This window comes from Rattus norvegicus, chromosome X (genome assembly GCF_021556685.1).
Source record: "Rattus norvegicus strain SHRSP/BbbUtx chromosome X, alternate assembly SHRSP_T2T, whole genome shotgun sequence".
Taxonomy (NCBI): Eukaryota; Metazoa; Chordata; class Mammalia; order Rodentia; family Muridae; genus Rattus; species Rattus norvegicus.
In genome coordinates this window covers 83,949,513-83,965,609 of record NC_141554.1, presented here as the reverse complement: position 1 = coordinate 83,965,609, position 16,097 = coordinate 83,949,513, and positions in this window count along the sequence as shown.

Genomic DNA, 16,097 nt, shown 5'->3' with positions numbered 1-16,097 from the left:
TTCACAATAGCCACCGATAATATGAAATATCTTGGGGTAACTCTAACCAAATAAGTTAAAGATCTGTATGATAAGAACTTCAAGTCTCTCAAGAAAGAAAACAAAGAAGGTCTCAGAAAATAGAGAGCTCTCCCATGCTCATGGATTGGCAGAATTAACATAGTAAAAATTGCCTTCCTACCAAAGGCAATCTATAGATTTAATTCAATCCACATCAAAATACCAACACAATTCTTCAAAAACATGAAAAGGAATGATAGCAGCAAACCACTGAACTGAGAATGGGACCCCCGTTGAAGGAATTAAAGAAAGGACAGAAAGAGCTTAAGCAGCTTGCAACCCCATAAGAACAACAATGTCAACCAACCAGAGCTTCCAGGGACTAAACCACTACCCATAGACTATACATGGATTGACCCTGGGCTCCAACTGCATAGGTAGCAGTGAATAGACTTGTTGGGGCACCAGTGGAAGAGGAAGCCTTTGGTCCTGCCAAGGTTGGACCCCCAGTGTAGGGGATTGTGCGGTGGGGTGGTAATGCCCAGTGCATGGGGAGGGGAATACCCATATAGAAGGGGAAGGGGAGGGGTTAGGAGGCTGATGGACAAGAAACCTGGAAAGGAAATAACATTTGAAATGTAAATAAGAAATACCCAATTTAATAAAAATGGAAGAAAAAAGAACATGGAAAGAGCAATACTTAAATTCATCTGGAAAGGCAAAAAACCCAGAATAGTCACAACAATTTTTAACAACAAAAGAATGGCTGATGGAACCACCATCACTGAACTCAAGCTCTACTATAGAGCAACAATGACAAAAACTGCATGGTATCAGTACAGAGACAGACAGATTAATCAATGGAATAGAATTGAAGACCCCCCCCCAAAAAAGCACATGCTTACACACACTTGATCTTTGACAAAGAAGCCAAAAAACATACTATGGAAAAAATAAAGCTTCTTCAATAAATGATGCTGGTCTAACTGGCTGTCTGTATGTAGAAAATGAAAATAGACTCATATTTGTCACCATGCACAAAGCTCAAGTCCATGTGGCTCAAGGACCTCAACATTAAACAAGATACTCTGAATCTAATAGGAGAGAAATTGGGAAGGAACCTTGAGCTCATTGACATGGGGAAATTTCCTAAACAACTCAAGCTCTATGATCAAGAATTGATAAATGGACCTCATGAAACTGGAAAGCTTCTTTGTAAGGCAAAGGACATAGTCAATAAGACAAATTGACATCCTACAGATTGGGAGGAAATCTTCACAAACCTCACATCTGATAGAGGGCTAATATCCAAAATATATGAAGAACTCATGAAGCTAACCACCAAACAAACAAACAAACAAACAGAAAAACCCAACCCAATCAAAAAATGGGGTATAGAACTAAACTGAGAATTCAGGACAGAAAAATCTCGAATGGCTGAAAAGCACCTAAAGAAATGTTCAAAGTCCTTGATGATCAGGGAAATGCAAATCAAAACGACCCTGAGATTCCATCTTACAGCAATCAGAATGGCTAAGATAAAAACACAGGTGACAACACATGTTGGTTAGAATGAAGAAAAGGAGGAACACTCCTTCATTGCCAGTGGGATTGCAAACTGGTACAACCACTTTGTAAATCAATTTGGAGGTTCCTCAGAAAATTGGAAATAGATCTACCTAAAGGCCCAGAAATACCGTTCTTGGGAATATACCTTCTATTCCACAGGGGCACATGTTCCACTATGTTCATAGTGGCGTAATTTGTGATAGCCAGAAGCTAGAAACAACCCTGATGTCTCAACAACAGTAGAATAGATATAAAAATGTGACTCATTTACACAGTGGAATACTACTCATCTATTAACAACAAGGACATCCCAAGTTTTGCAGACAAATGAATGGAACTAGAAAATATCATCCTGAGGGAGGTAACTCAGAACCAAATGACATTCATAGTATATTTTCACTAATAAGTAGATATTAGCAAATAATGTACAGAATTCTCAAATTAAACATAATTCTAAAAGTTCAACAAGCTGAAGTGCTCAAGTGAGGTCACCTCAGTTCCAGATGGGAGGGAGAAGAAATTATACAAAGGGGAGGCAAAGAGGCATAGGGGAGTGGGATATAATATGGTATTGAGTGAGAGAAATGACTGATGCCCTGAGGGACAGCAGAAAGAATGGAATCAGTTGACCTCAGGAGAAAGGAGGTTGGAAGGACCCTCTAAAATGTACAAGAAGTCTGGGAAGTGAGAGATTCTCAGGACACAAAGGCAGGCACCCTAGGTGAATTGCCCTACTGTGGGGAGAAGGAACTTATTGAACCCACCTCCAGCTGAATGACTAGGCATCAAGTTAGGGATGAGGTTGATATCCCACAGTCAACGCTTTGACCCATTTCTTCCTGTCTGAAAGAAATGAAGGGAGGGAAATGGAGAAGAGCCTGAGGAAAAGAAGGTCCAGCAACATGCCCAAAGTGGGATCCAGCTCAAGGGAAAGCCCCAAGGCCAGACACTATTGTTGAGGCTATGGAGCACTCACAAAAGGGGACCTATCATGACTTCCCTCCAAAAAGCCAAACAAGCAGCTGAAAGAGTCAAGTGCAGATATGTGCACCCAACCAATGAACAGAAGATTCTGACCCCTCCAGTTGAACTAGGGAAAAGCTGGAGGAAGCTAAGGTGGAGGGCAACCCTGTGGGAGGACCAGCAGTCTTAATTAACCTAGACTTCCTGAGATCTCCCAGACACTGTTTCAGTAGGCAGGCAGCATTCACCAGCTGAGATGAGACCTCCATCACATATACTGAAGAGGACTCTCAGATCTTGGTTCAGTCAGACAAGATGCACTTAACCCTCAAGAGACTGGAGGCCCCAGGTGGGATGAGTACGTCCTTGTAGAAACACAATGGGGTGGTAGAGAGGAGGTAGGGGAGGTGGAACTGTCAGGGGATTGGACTGGGAGGGGAATAAAATCTGAAGTGCAAAAATAAATAATAAAAAATGTTGAATGAACATACAAAGGCAAAAACAACAGAACAATATCAAACAATTAATAACCAATGTTAAAAACAAGAAAAATGTGTGATATTCTTATAAGATCTGAAACTATAAAATTGTTAAACCAGATTTCTATACACAGGAATGATTGGATAAATATAAACAATTTTTAAAAAAAGGATAAAATAGGCACTGAAGCTCCCAGAAACGGCGGCACAGGTCTTCCTGGTTGCTGCCGCTGCAGAGAGCCCGTGGGCAGCACCCCACGAGCGAACTTGAGCCCCGGGACCACAGGTAAGACCAACTTTTCTGCTGCAAGAAAGCTGCCTGGTGAGCTTGGGACACACGGAAGCAGAATTCCTCTAGGACCGGGCACGTTCTGTGTTTACCGGAAGTCCCACACCCTCGGATCCCGGCCTGCAGCAGCTCTCTGCCCCCAGACCCTGTGAGAGAGAGACCCAACCGCCTGGTCAGGTGGGCACTCCTGAGGTTGCAGAGCGGAAGAGACCACCAAAACTGCTCACCCCTGCCCACATCCCTGGCCCAAGAGGAAACTGTATAAGGCCTCTGGGCTCCCGTGGGGGAGGGCCCAGGAGCGGCAGGACCGCTGCCTGAGACACCTCCGGAACCTGAGGGAAACAGACCTGATAAACAGTTCTCTGCACCCAAATCCCGTGGGAGGGAGAGCTGAACCTTCAGAGAGGCAGACAAGCCTGGGAAACCAGAAGAAACTGCTCTCTGCACACACATCTTGGACGCCAGAGGAAAAAGCCAAAGACCATCTGGAACCCTGGTGCACTGAAGCTCCCGGAAACCGCGGCACAGGTCTTCCTGGTTGCTGCCGCTGCAGAGAGCCCCTGGGCAGCACCCCACGAGCGAACTTGAGCCTCGGGACCACAGGTAAGACCAACTTTTCTGCTGCAAGAAAGCTGCCTGGTGAACTCAAGACACAGGCCCACAGGAACAGCTGAAGACCTGTAGAGAGGAAAAACTACACGCCCAAAAGCAGAACACTCTGTCCCCATAACTGACTGAAAGAGAGGAAAACAGGTCTACAGCACTCCTGACACACAGGCTTATAGGACAGTCTAGCCACTGTCAGAAATAGCAGAACAAAGTAACACTAGAGATAATCTGATGGCGAGAGGCAAGCGCAGGAACCCAAGCAACAAAAACCAAGACTACATGGCACCATCGGAGCCCAATTCTCCCATCAAAACAAACATGGAATATCCAAACACACCAGAAAAGCAAGATCTAGTTTCAAAATCATTTTTGATCATGATGCTGGAGGACTTCAGAAAGACATGAAGAACTCCCTTAGAGAACAAGTAGAAGCCTACAGAGAGGAATCGCAAAAATGCCTGAAAGAATCTCAAAAATCCCTGAAAGAATTCCAGGAAAACATAAATAAACAAGTAGAAGCCCATAGAGAGGAGACACAAAAATCCCTGAAAGAATTCCAGGAAAACATAAATAAACAAGTAGAAGCCCATAGAGAGGAGACACAAAAATCCCTGAAAGAATTCCAGGAAAACACAATCAAACAGTTGAAGGAATTAAAAATGGAAATAGAAGCAATCAAGAAAGAACACATGGAAACAACCCTGGATATAGAAAACCAAAAGAAGAGACAAGAAGCTGTAGATACAAGCTTCACCAACAGAATACAAGAGATGGAAGAGAGAATCTCAGGAGCAGAAGATTCCATAGAAATCATTGTCTCAACTGTCAAAGATAATGTAAAGCGGAAAAAGCTACTGGTCCAAAACATACAGGGAATCCAGGACTCAATGAGAAGATCAAACCTAAGGATAATAGGTATAGAAGAGAGTGAAGACTCCCAGCTCAAAGGACCAGTAAATATCTTCAACAAAATCATAGAAGAAAACTTCCCTAACCTAAAAAAAGAGATACCCATAGATATACAAGAAGCCTACAGAACTCCAAATAGATTGGACCAGAAAAGAAACACCTCCCGTCACATAATTGTCAAAACACCAAACGCACAAAATAAAGAAAGAATATTAAAAGCAGTAAGGGAAAAAGAGCAAGTAATATAAAGGGAGACCTATCAGAATCACACCAGACTTCTCGCCAGAAACTATGAAGGCCAGAAGATCCTGGACTGATGTCATACAGACCCTAAGAGAACACAAATGCCAGCCCAGGTTACTGTATCCAGCAAAACTCTCAATTAACATTGATGGAGAAACCAAGATATTCCATGACAAAACCAAATTTACACAATATCTTTCTACAAATCCAGCACTACAAAGGATAATAAATGGTAAAGCCCAACATAAGGAGGCAAGCTATACCCTAGAAGAAGCAAGAAACTAATCGTCTTGGCAACAAAACAAAGAGAATGAAAGCACACAAACATAACCTCACATCCAAATATGAATATAACGGGAAGAAATAATCACTATTCCTTAATATCTCTCAATATCAATGGCCTCAACTCCCCAATAAAAAGACATAGATTAACAAACTGGATACGCAACGAGGACCCTGCATTCTGCTGCCTACAGGAAACACACCTCAGACACAAAGACAGACACTACCTCAGAGTGAAAGGCTGGAAAAAAATTTCCAAGCAAATGGTCAGAAGAAGCAAGCTGGAGTAGCCATTCTAATATCAAATAAAATCAATTTCCAACTAAAAGTCATCAAAAAAGATAAGGAAGGACACTTCATATTCATCAAAGGAAAAATCAACCAAGATGAACTCTCAATCCTAAATATCTATGCCCCAAATACAAGGGCACCTACATACGTAAAAGAAACCTTACTAAAGCTCAAAACACACATTGCACCTCACACAATAATAGTGGGAGATTTCAACACCCCACAATCATCAATGGACAGATCATGGAAACAGAAATTAAACAGTGATGTCGACAGACTAAGAGAAGTCATGAGCCAAATGGACTTAACGGATATTTATAGAACATTCTAGCCTAAAGCAAAAGGATATACCTTCTTCTCAGCTCCTCATGGTACTTTCTCCAAAATTGACCATATAATTGGTCAAAAAACGGGCCTCAACAGGTACAGAAAGATAGAAATAATCCCATGTGTGCAATCGGACCACCACGGCCTAAAACTGGTCTTCAATAACAATAAGGGAAGAATGCCCACATATACGTGGAAATTGAACAATGCTCTACTCAATGATAACCTGGTCAAGGAAGAAATAAAGAAAGAAATTAAAAACTTTTTAGAATTTAATGAAAATGAAGATACAACATACTCAAACTTATGGGACACAATGAAAGCTGTGCTAAGAGGAAAACTCATAGTGCTGAGTGCCTGCAGAAAGAAACAGGAAAGAGCATATGTCAGCAGCTTGACAGCACACCTAAAAGCTCTAGAACAAAAAGAAGCAAATACACCCAGGAGGAGTAGAAGGCAGGAAATAATCAAACTCAGAGCTGAAATCAACCAAGTAGAAACAAAAAGGACCATAGAAAGAATCAACAGAACTAAAAGTTGGTTCCTTGAGAAAATCAACAAGATAGATAAACCCTTAGCCAGACTAACGAGAGGACACAGAGAGTGCGTCCAAATTAACAAAATCAGAAATGAAAAGGGAGACATAACTACAGATTCAGAGGAAATTCAAAAAATCATCAGATCTTACTATAAAAACCTATATTCAACAAAACTTGAAAATCTTCAGGAAATGGACAATTTCCTAGACAGATACCAGGTATCGAAGTTAAATCAGGAACAGATAAACCAGTTAAACAACCCCATAACTCCTAAGGAAATAGAAGCAGTCATTAAAGGTCTCCCAACCAAAAAGAGCCCAGGTCCAGACGGGTTTAGTGCAGAATTCTATCAAACCTTCATAGAAGACCTCATACCAATATTATCCAAACTATTCCACAAAATTGAAACAGATGGAGCACTACCGAATTCCTTCTACGAAGCCACAATTACTCTTATACCTAAACCACACAAAGACACAACAAAGAAAGAGAACTTCAGACCAACTTCCCTTATGAATATCGACGCAAAAATACTCAATAAAATTCTGGCAAACCGAATTCAAGAGCACATCAAAACAATCATCCACCATGATCAAGTAGGCTTCATCCCAGGCATGCAGGGATGGTTTAATATACGGAAAACCATCAACGTGATCCATTATATAAACAAACTGAAAGAACAGAACCACATGATTATTTCATTAGATGCTGAGAAAGCATTTGACAAAATTCAACACCCCTTCATGATAAAAGTCCTGGAAAGAATAGGAATTCAAGGCCCATACCTAAACATAGTAAAAGCCATATACAGCAAACCAGTTGCTAACATTAAACTAAATGGAGAGAAACTTGAAGCAATCCCACTAAAATCAGGGACTAGACAAGGCTGCCCACTCTCTCCCTACTTATTCAATATAGTTCTTGAAGTTCTAGCCAGAGCAATCAGACAACAAAAGGAGATCAAGGGGATACAGATCGGAAAAGAAGAGGTCAAAATATCACTATTTGCAGATGATATGATAGTATATTTAAGTGATCCCAAAAGTTCCACCAGTGAACTACTAAAGCTGATAAACAACTTCAGCAAAGTGGCTGGGTATAACATTAACTCAAATAAATCAGTTGCCTTCCTCTATACAAAAGAGAAACAAGCCGAGAGAGAAATTAGGGAAACGACACCCTTCATAATAGACCCAAATAATATAAAGTACCTCGGTGTGACTTTAACCAAGCAAGTAAAAGATCTGTACAATAAGAACTTCAAGACACCGAGGAAAGAAATTGAAGAAGAGCTCAGAAGATGGAAAGATCTCCCATGCTCATGGATTGGCAGGATTAATATAGTAAAAATGGCCATTTTACCAAAAGCAATCTACAGATTCAATGCAATCCCCATCAAAATACCAATCCATTTCTTCAAAGAGTTAGACAGAACAATTTGCAAATTCATCTGGAATAACAAGTAACCCAGGATAGCTAAAGCTATCCTCAACAGTAAAAGGACTTCAGGGGTAATCACTATCCCTGAACTCAAGCAGTATTACAGAGCAATAGTGATAAAAACTGCATGGTATTGGTACAGAGACAGACAGATAGACCAATGGAATAGAATTGAAGACCCAGAAATGAACCCACACACCTATGGGCACTTGATTTTTGACAAAGGAGCCAAAACCATCCAATGGAAAAAAGATAGCATTTTCAGCAAATGGTGCTGGTTCAACTGGAGGGCAACATGTAGAAGAATGCAGATCGATCCATCCTTATCACCCTGTACAAAGCTTAAGTCCAAGTGTATCAAGGACCTCCACATCAAACCAGACACACTCAAACTAATAGAAGAAAAACTAGGGAAGCATCTGGAACACATGGGCACTGGAAAAAATTTCCTGAACAAAACACCAATGGCTTATGCTCTAAGATCAAGAATCGACAAATGGGATCTCATAAAACTGCAAAGCTTCTGTAAGGCAAAGGACACTGTGGTTAGGAAAAAACGGCAACCAACAGATTGGGAAAAGATCTTTACCAATCCTACAACAGATAGAGGCCTTATATCCAAAATATACAAAGAACTCAAGAAGTTAGACCGCAGGGAAACAAATAACCCTATTAAAAAATGGGGTTCAGAGCTGAACAAAGAATTCACAGCTGAGGAATGCCGAATGGCTGAGAAACACCTAAAGAAATTTTCAACATCTTTAGTCATAAGGGAAATGCAAATCAAAACAACCCTGAGATTTCACCTCACACCAGTGAGAATGGCTAAGATCAAAAACTCAGGTGACAGCAGATGCTGGCGAGGATGTGGAGAAAGAGGAACACTCCTCCATTGTTGGTGGGATTGCAGACTGGTAAAACCATTCTGGAAATCAGTCTGGAGGTTCCTCAGAAAATTGGACATTGAACTGCCTGAGGATCCAGCTATACCTCTCTTGGGCATATACCCAAAAGATGCCTCAACATATAAAAGAGACACGTGCTCCACTATGTTCATTGCAGCCTTATTTTTAATAGCCAGAAACTGGAAAGAACCCAGATGCCCTTCAACAGAGGAATGGATACAGAAAATGTGGTACATCTACACAATGGAATATTACTCAGCTATCAAAAACAACGAGTTTATGAAATTCGTAGGCAAATGGTTGGAACTGGAAAATATCATCCTGAGTGAGCTAACCCAATCACAGAAAGACATACATGGTATGCACTCATTGATAAGTGGCTATTAGCCCAAATGCTTGAATTACCCTAGATCCCTAGAACAAATGAAACTCAAGACGGATGATCAAAATGTGAATGCTTCACTCCTTCTTTAAATGAGGAAAAAGAATACCCTTGGCAGGGAAGGGAGAGGCAAAGATTAAAACAGAGACTGAAGGAACACCCATTCAGAGCCTGCCCCACATGTGGCCCATACATATACAGCCACCCAATTAGACAAGATGGATGAAGCAAAGAAGTGCAGACCGACAGGAGCCGGATGTAGATCGCTCCTGAGAGACACAGCCAGAATACAGCAAATACAGAGGCGAATGCCAGCAGCAAACCACTGAACTGAGAATAGGTCCCCCGTTGAAGGAATCAGAGAAAGAACTGGAAGAGCTTGAAGGGGCTCGAGACCCCAAAAGTACAACAATGCCAAGCAACCAGAGCTTCCAGGGACTAAGCCACTACCTAAAGACTATACATGGACTGACCCTGGACTCTGACCCCATAGGTAGCAATGAATATCCTAGTAAGAGCACCAGTGGAAGGGGAAGCCCTGGGTCCTGCTAAGACTGAACCCCCAGTGAACTAGTCTATGGGGGGAGGGCGGCAATGGGGGGAGGGATGGGAGGGGAACACCCATAAGGAAGGGGAGGGGGGAGGGGATGTTTGCCCGGAAACCGGGAAAGGGAATAACACCTGACATGTATATAAGAAATACTCAAGTTAATAAAAAAAAAAGGATAAAATAGAGCAATTCATGGCATCTGAGCCAGAAATACAGAAAATGCTTCAAGAAAATACAAATAGTCAAAAAAGATTATTTCATTCATGAAAGCAGAAAAAAATCTCGTAATGAGAGAGGGAGAGATTATACAAGTTGGCTTCTGTCAACTTGACACAAACTTAGAAATATCTGGGAAGACAGAATTTTTTTTTATTGAAAATAGATTCTCTCACACATCTTGACCACACTTTTCTCTCCTCCCACTCTTTCCAGCTCTCCGCAACTGTGCCTCTCCCCTAGGTACACTCCCCCTCCATTTTCCCTCAGAACAGAGCAGGTCTCCAATAGACATCAAATGATCATGACAAAACAAGATTAAATAAGACAAGGCAAAGGCTCCCACCATCAAGGCTGGAAAAGGCAGCCCAATAAGAGGAAAAGAATCCCAAGGGCAAGCATGAGACAGAGACATACCAATCCCACAAAGGAGTCACACAAAATCACCAAGGTAACAGTCATAATAGATACAAAAGTGGCCTGATACACATCCATGAAAGTCTTATGCTTGCTGCTTCGATCTTTGTAAGCCCATATGAGCCTGCTTATTGATTCAGTGAGCCATGTTCTCCTGGTGCCCATCATTCCTTGACTCCTAAAATCTCCCTTTCCAACAAGGCCTGAGAGACCCTAGAAACATTCAGTTCTACCTGAGGCATAACCAGCAGAGGTCAGCAACTTGCTGTTCCTAGAGCTCCATTGTCAGGCCAAAGGCACTGCCTGCCTCCATAAGGAATCTATATGCATCAAGAACATTCAGCCAATACCAGGGACAACCAGATAGCTGAAGGCCAGAGTAAAACCACAACCAAGAAGAACCTGGGCAGTATGACACCACCTTAAACCAATTATCCTTTCACAGAATTCCCTGAATACCTTAACATAGCCAAAACCCAAGGAGATTACTTTAAATCTTGTTTTATAAAGATGACAGTGACCTTTAAAGAAGAAATGAATAAATCCTTTAAAGAAATACAGGAAAATACAAACAAGTCAAGGAAATGAATAAAACTATTCAAGTCCTGTAAATTGAAATAGAAGCGATAAAGGAAATATAAACTAACAAGATCCTGGAAATGGAAAGCCTAGAGAAGAGAAGAAGAGTAGCAGATGCAAGCATCATGAAGTGATGAATGCAAGAGATAGAAGACAAAATTTCAGGTATAGAAGATACAATTGAAGAAAGTGATGCATTAGTCATAGAAAATGTTAAATGAAAAAAGTTCTTGAGACAAAATAACCAAGAAAGTTGAAATACTATGAAAAGTCCAAACATAATAATAGGAATAGAGGAAAGTAATGAGTCCCAGCTCCAAGGCCCAGAAAATATTTTCAACAAAACCATAGAAAAGTGACCTGGGTCACTGACTCTGCACCCATTCCTACAACACCCAGAGGAAGCTCAACCCGCAGGATCCTAATATGCCCAGGATCACAGGTGAGGCCACAACATCTTCCCACCACCTGGAGTAACTTGGATCTCCAGGATCCAGGGTTGCAGGAATTCCTGAACAGCCAGAATCACTGGTTCCATCTGGTATGAACCTGTGCTTTGGGCATACCTGGGGTTCTGGCTCTGCACCCACTCCTACAAAACCCTGAGGGAGCCCTACTGCCAGGTACTTTGAAATGCCCAGGATCACAGGTGCTCTGACATGCCCTGGATAACAGGATCACAGATCACAGAGGAAGCTGAACTCCCAGGACATAGGACACACTCAGGATCACTGGAGCTCTGATACACTCAAGATCACAGATGAGGCCTCAACATCTTTCCCAGCAACCTGCTTACCTGGGACATACACAGGAACCAGGGAAACACGAAACCCCACGAAGCTAGAGGCATGGGTTCCTTCCAGCTTGCAACTGTCTTCAGTGCAGACCGAAAGCTCTAGCTTCTGACCCACTCATGCAACACCCAGAGAAAGCTTGACTCCCAGGAGCTCTGACACAACAGAATCTTAGGAGCTTGGTCACACCAGGATTTCAGGATCACAGAGATAGCTTGACTCCTAGGAGTTCTGACACAACCAGGATCTCAGGATCACAGGATCAAAGAATCACAGGATCACAGAGACAGCTGGACTCTGAGGAGTTCTGATACAACCAGGATCACAGGATGGAAAGGATTTAGTCAGAGACAGCAAGGGCATATAGCACTAGAGATAACCAGATGGTAAGAGGCAAGCACGAGAACATAAGCAACAGAAACCAATGCTACTTAACAATATCAGAATACAGTTCTCCCACCACACCAAGCCCTGGATACCCTAAAACACCTGGAATGCAAGATTCAGACCTAAAATCTCATCTCATGAATGTGATAGAGGAATTTAAGAAGGACATAAATAACTTACTTAAAGAAAAACAGGACAATACAGGTAAACAAGTAGAAGCACTTAAAGAGAAAACAAATAGATCTCTTAAAGAAATACAGAAAAACACAATCAATAAAGTAAAATAATTAAAATAATCTGGGATTTAAAAATGAAAATAGAAACATTAAAGAAAAGACAAAGGGAGCCAACTCTGGAGATAGAAAACCTGGGAAAGAGATCAAGAGTTATAGACACAAGCATCACCAACAGAATACAAAATATAGAAGAAAGAGTCTCAGGGGCAGAAGATACCATAGAAAACATTGACAAAACAGTCTAAGAAAATGCAAAATGGAAAAAAGCTCTTAACCCAAAACATCCACGAAATCCAGGATACAATGAGAAGATGAAATCTAAGTATAATAGGTATAGAAGAGAGTGAAGATTCCCAACTCAAAGGGGCAGTAAACATCTTCCACAAAACTATAGAAAAACACTTACCTAACCTAAAGAAAGAGATGCCCATAAACATACAAGAATCCTACAGAACACCAAACAGATGGGACCAGAAAGGAAACTCTTGTCACATTATAATTAAAACAGCAAATGCAAAGAACAAGGAATATTGAAAGCTGCAAGGGAAAAAAGGTCAAGTAACATATAAAGGGAGACCCATCAGAATTACACCAGATTTCTCAACAGAGACTATAAAAGTCAGAAGATCTTGGACAGATTTCATACAGACCCTAAAGGAACAAAAATACCAGCCCAGGGTATTATATCCAGCAAAATTCTCAGTTACCATAGAGGGAGAAACCAAGACATTCCATGACAAAATCAAATTTAAACAATATATTTCCAACAATCTAGGCGTATAGAGGATAATAGAAGGAAAACTCGAACACATGGGGTGAAATTACACCCAAGAAAAAGCAAGAAACTAATCTTCTCACTACAAACCAAAAGAAGAGAAACACATAATTCTGCCTCTAACAACAAAATCACAGAAAGGAACAATCATTGGTCCTTAAGATCTCTCAACATCAATGGAGTCAATTCTACAATAAAAAGGCATAGAGTAACAGGCTGAATACAAAAACAGGACCCAATATTTTGCTGTATACAGGAAATATATCTCAGTGACAAAGACAGACATTACTTCAAAGCAAAAGGCTGGAAAAAACTTCCAGGCAAATAGTCCCAAGAAACAAGCTGGAGTAGCAATTCTAGCATCCAATAGACTTTCAACAAAACTTATCAAAAAATGGAGGACAGTATACATGCATCAAAATACACAAAGAGGAACTCTCATTTCTGAACATCTATGATGGAAATGCAAGGGCAACCACATTCATAAAAGAAACTTTACTAAAACTGAAAGCATACGTTTTACCTCACACAGTAATAGTGGGAGACTTCAACATGCCACTCATCAATGGACAGATCATGGAAACAGAAACTTAAGAAATAATGAAACTAACAGAAGTTATAAAACACATGGTCTTAGCTGATATCTACAGAACATTCCATCTTAAAACAAAGAATATAACATTTTCTTAGCACCTCCTGGTACCTTCTCCAAAATTGACCATATAATTGGTCACAAAACAGGCCTCAGCAGATATAAGAGGATTGAAATAATCCCATGCATCCTATCAGATCACTAAGGTTGGTCTTCAATAACAACAAAAACAACAAGAAGCACACATACACATGGAAGCAGAAGAAAATTCTACTCAATGATAACTTGGTCAGGGAAGAAATTAAAGACCTTTTAGAATTTAATGAAAATGAAAGCACAACATACCCAAACTTATGGGACATAATGAAAGCAGTGCTAAAAGGAAAAGTTGTTGCTCTGAGTGTTGTATATAAATACAAATAAATAAAGAAATTGGAGAGTATAGACTAGCAGCTTAACAGCACATCTTAAAGCTCTAGAACAAAAAGAAGCAAATAAACAAAAGATGAGTAGAAGGCAGGAAATAATCAAACTCAGGGCTGAAATCAACCAAGTAGAAACAAAGAGAACTATTCAAAGAATCAACAAAACCAGGAGCTGGTTATTTGAGAAAATCAACAAGATAGATAAACCCTTAGCCAGTCTAAACAGAGGGGACAGAGACAGCTTTCAAATTAACAAAGTCACAAAGCAAAATGAAGACTAACAACAGAAACTGAAGGAATTAAAAAATTATCAAATCCTACTACAAAAGCCTATGCTCAACAACGTTGGAAATTCTGGATGAAATGGATGATTTCTAGACAGATACCTAGTACCAAAGTTAAGTCAGGATCAGACAAACAATGTAAATAGTCCTATAATCTCTAAGGAAATAGGTACAGTCATTAAAACCCTCCCAACCAAAAAAGATCTACATAACCAGATGATTTTAGTGGAGAATTCTATCAGACCTAAGGAAATTCATTAAATTCTAGGATTAAGGAAGACCTAATACCAATACTTATCAAAGTATTTTTAAAAAATAAACAGAAAGAACACTAGCTAATACATTCTCTGAAGACACAGTTACATTAATACTGAAGCCACACAAAGACCCAACAAAGAAAGAGAACTTCAGACTAATTTTCATCACGAATATTGATGCAAAAATACTTAGTACAAATCATGCAAATCAAATCCAAGATTACATCAGAATGATTATTCACCATGTTCAGGTAGACTTCATTTCATGGATACAGAGATTGTTCAATATCCCTCAATCCATCAATGTAATCCACTATATAAACAAATTAAAAAAATATCCTCATGATAATCTTATTAGGTGCTGAAAAAGCCTTTGAAAAAATACAATGCCCCTTCATGCTAAATGTGTCAGAGAGAAGAGGAATTCACCTGTGGGGTGGCCGGCAGTGAAAGGTACCCTGATTCCTAGTCCAGACAGGTTGAATCCTGAGGGACCCTAAAAGGAATGGCAGGTGTATTCCCAGACTCCAGATCAGGGTGTCACAAACCCTGTAGAGGGTTTTGAGATAGACCAGTCACCAGACAGACACACCAAGTCCTTCCTCCACAAGTAAGGACATGAGCACAGGTCATGTAGGCTCAAGACAGATCAGTCATAGTAACAGGACCATGCCCCTGAATATGTAGATGAGGTCTGACCCATCTGAAAAACTGTATTTAACTGTCGTCTTCAGAATTAAACCTGTGCAGGAACTATTCCATCCTTTGAGAGCTTCTGTCATAAGAGCTATAACACTGCCGCTTGGGGAAGAGATGTGCTTTACCGAAACTCATCACTGCCAGAAGCTCCCCTGCAGGTCTTGTGGCTGGCTAGTCTGTCTCCTGCTGGCTCAGCCTGGCCTGAACAACCAAAGCAGCAGGCAGCAGCACAAAGGAGAAGGACCAGCAGCTGGGGTGGCAAAGCTGTTCTCCCTCCCTGCAGGAGTTCTCTCCACCTCCCTGATCTGAGCTCCTAGCCAGGGGAGAGATCTCCATGGGAGAGTCTCCGGAGCCAGAGACCAACTTTCAAGTTCCATGCATAAATATAAGAAAAGCAATATACTGCAAGCCAATAACTAACATTAAACTAAATGGAGAGAAACTTGAAGCAATCCCACTAAAATCAGTGCAAAGACAAAGCTGCCCACTCTCCAGCTCTCCATTCAATATACTAATTGATCTTCTAGCCAGGGCAATTAGGCAACAAAGGGAGATCAAAGAGGTACAAATTGAAAAGGAAGAAGTCAAATTGTGACTATTTGCAGATTATATGACAGTATACATAAGTGATGAAAAAAATCCATGAGAGAAATCCTACA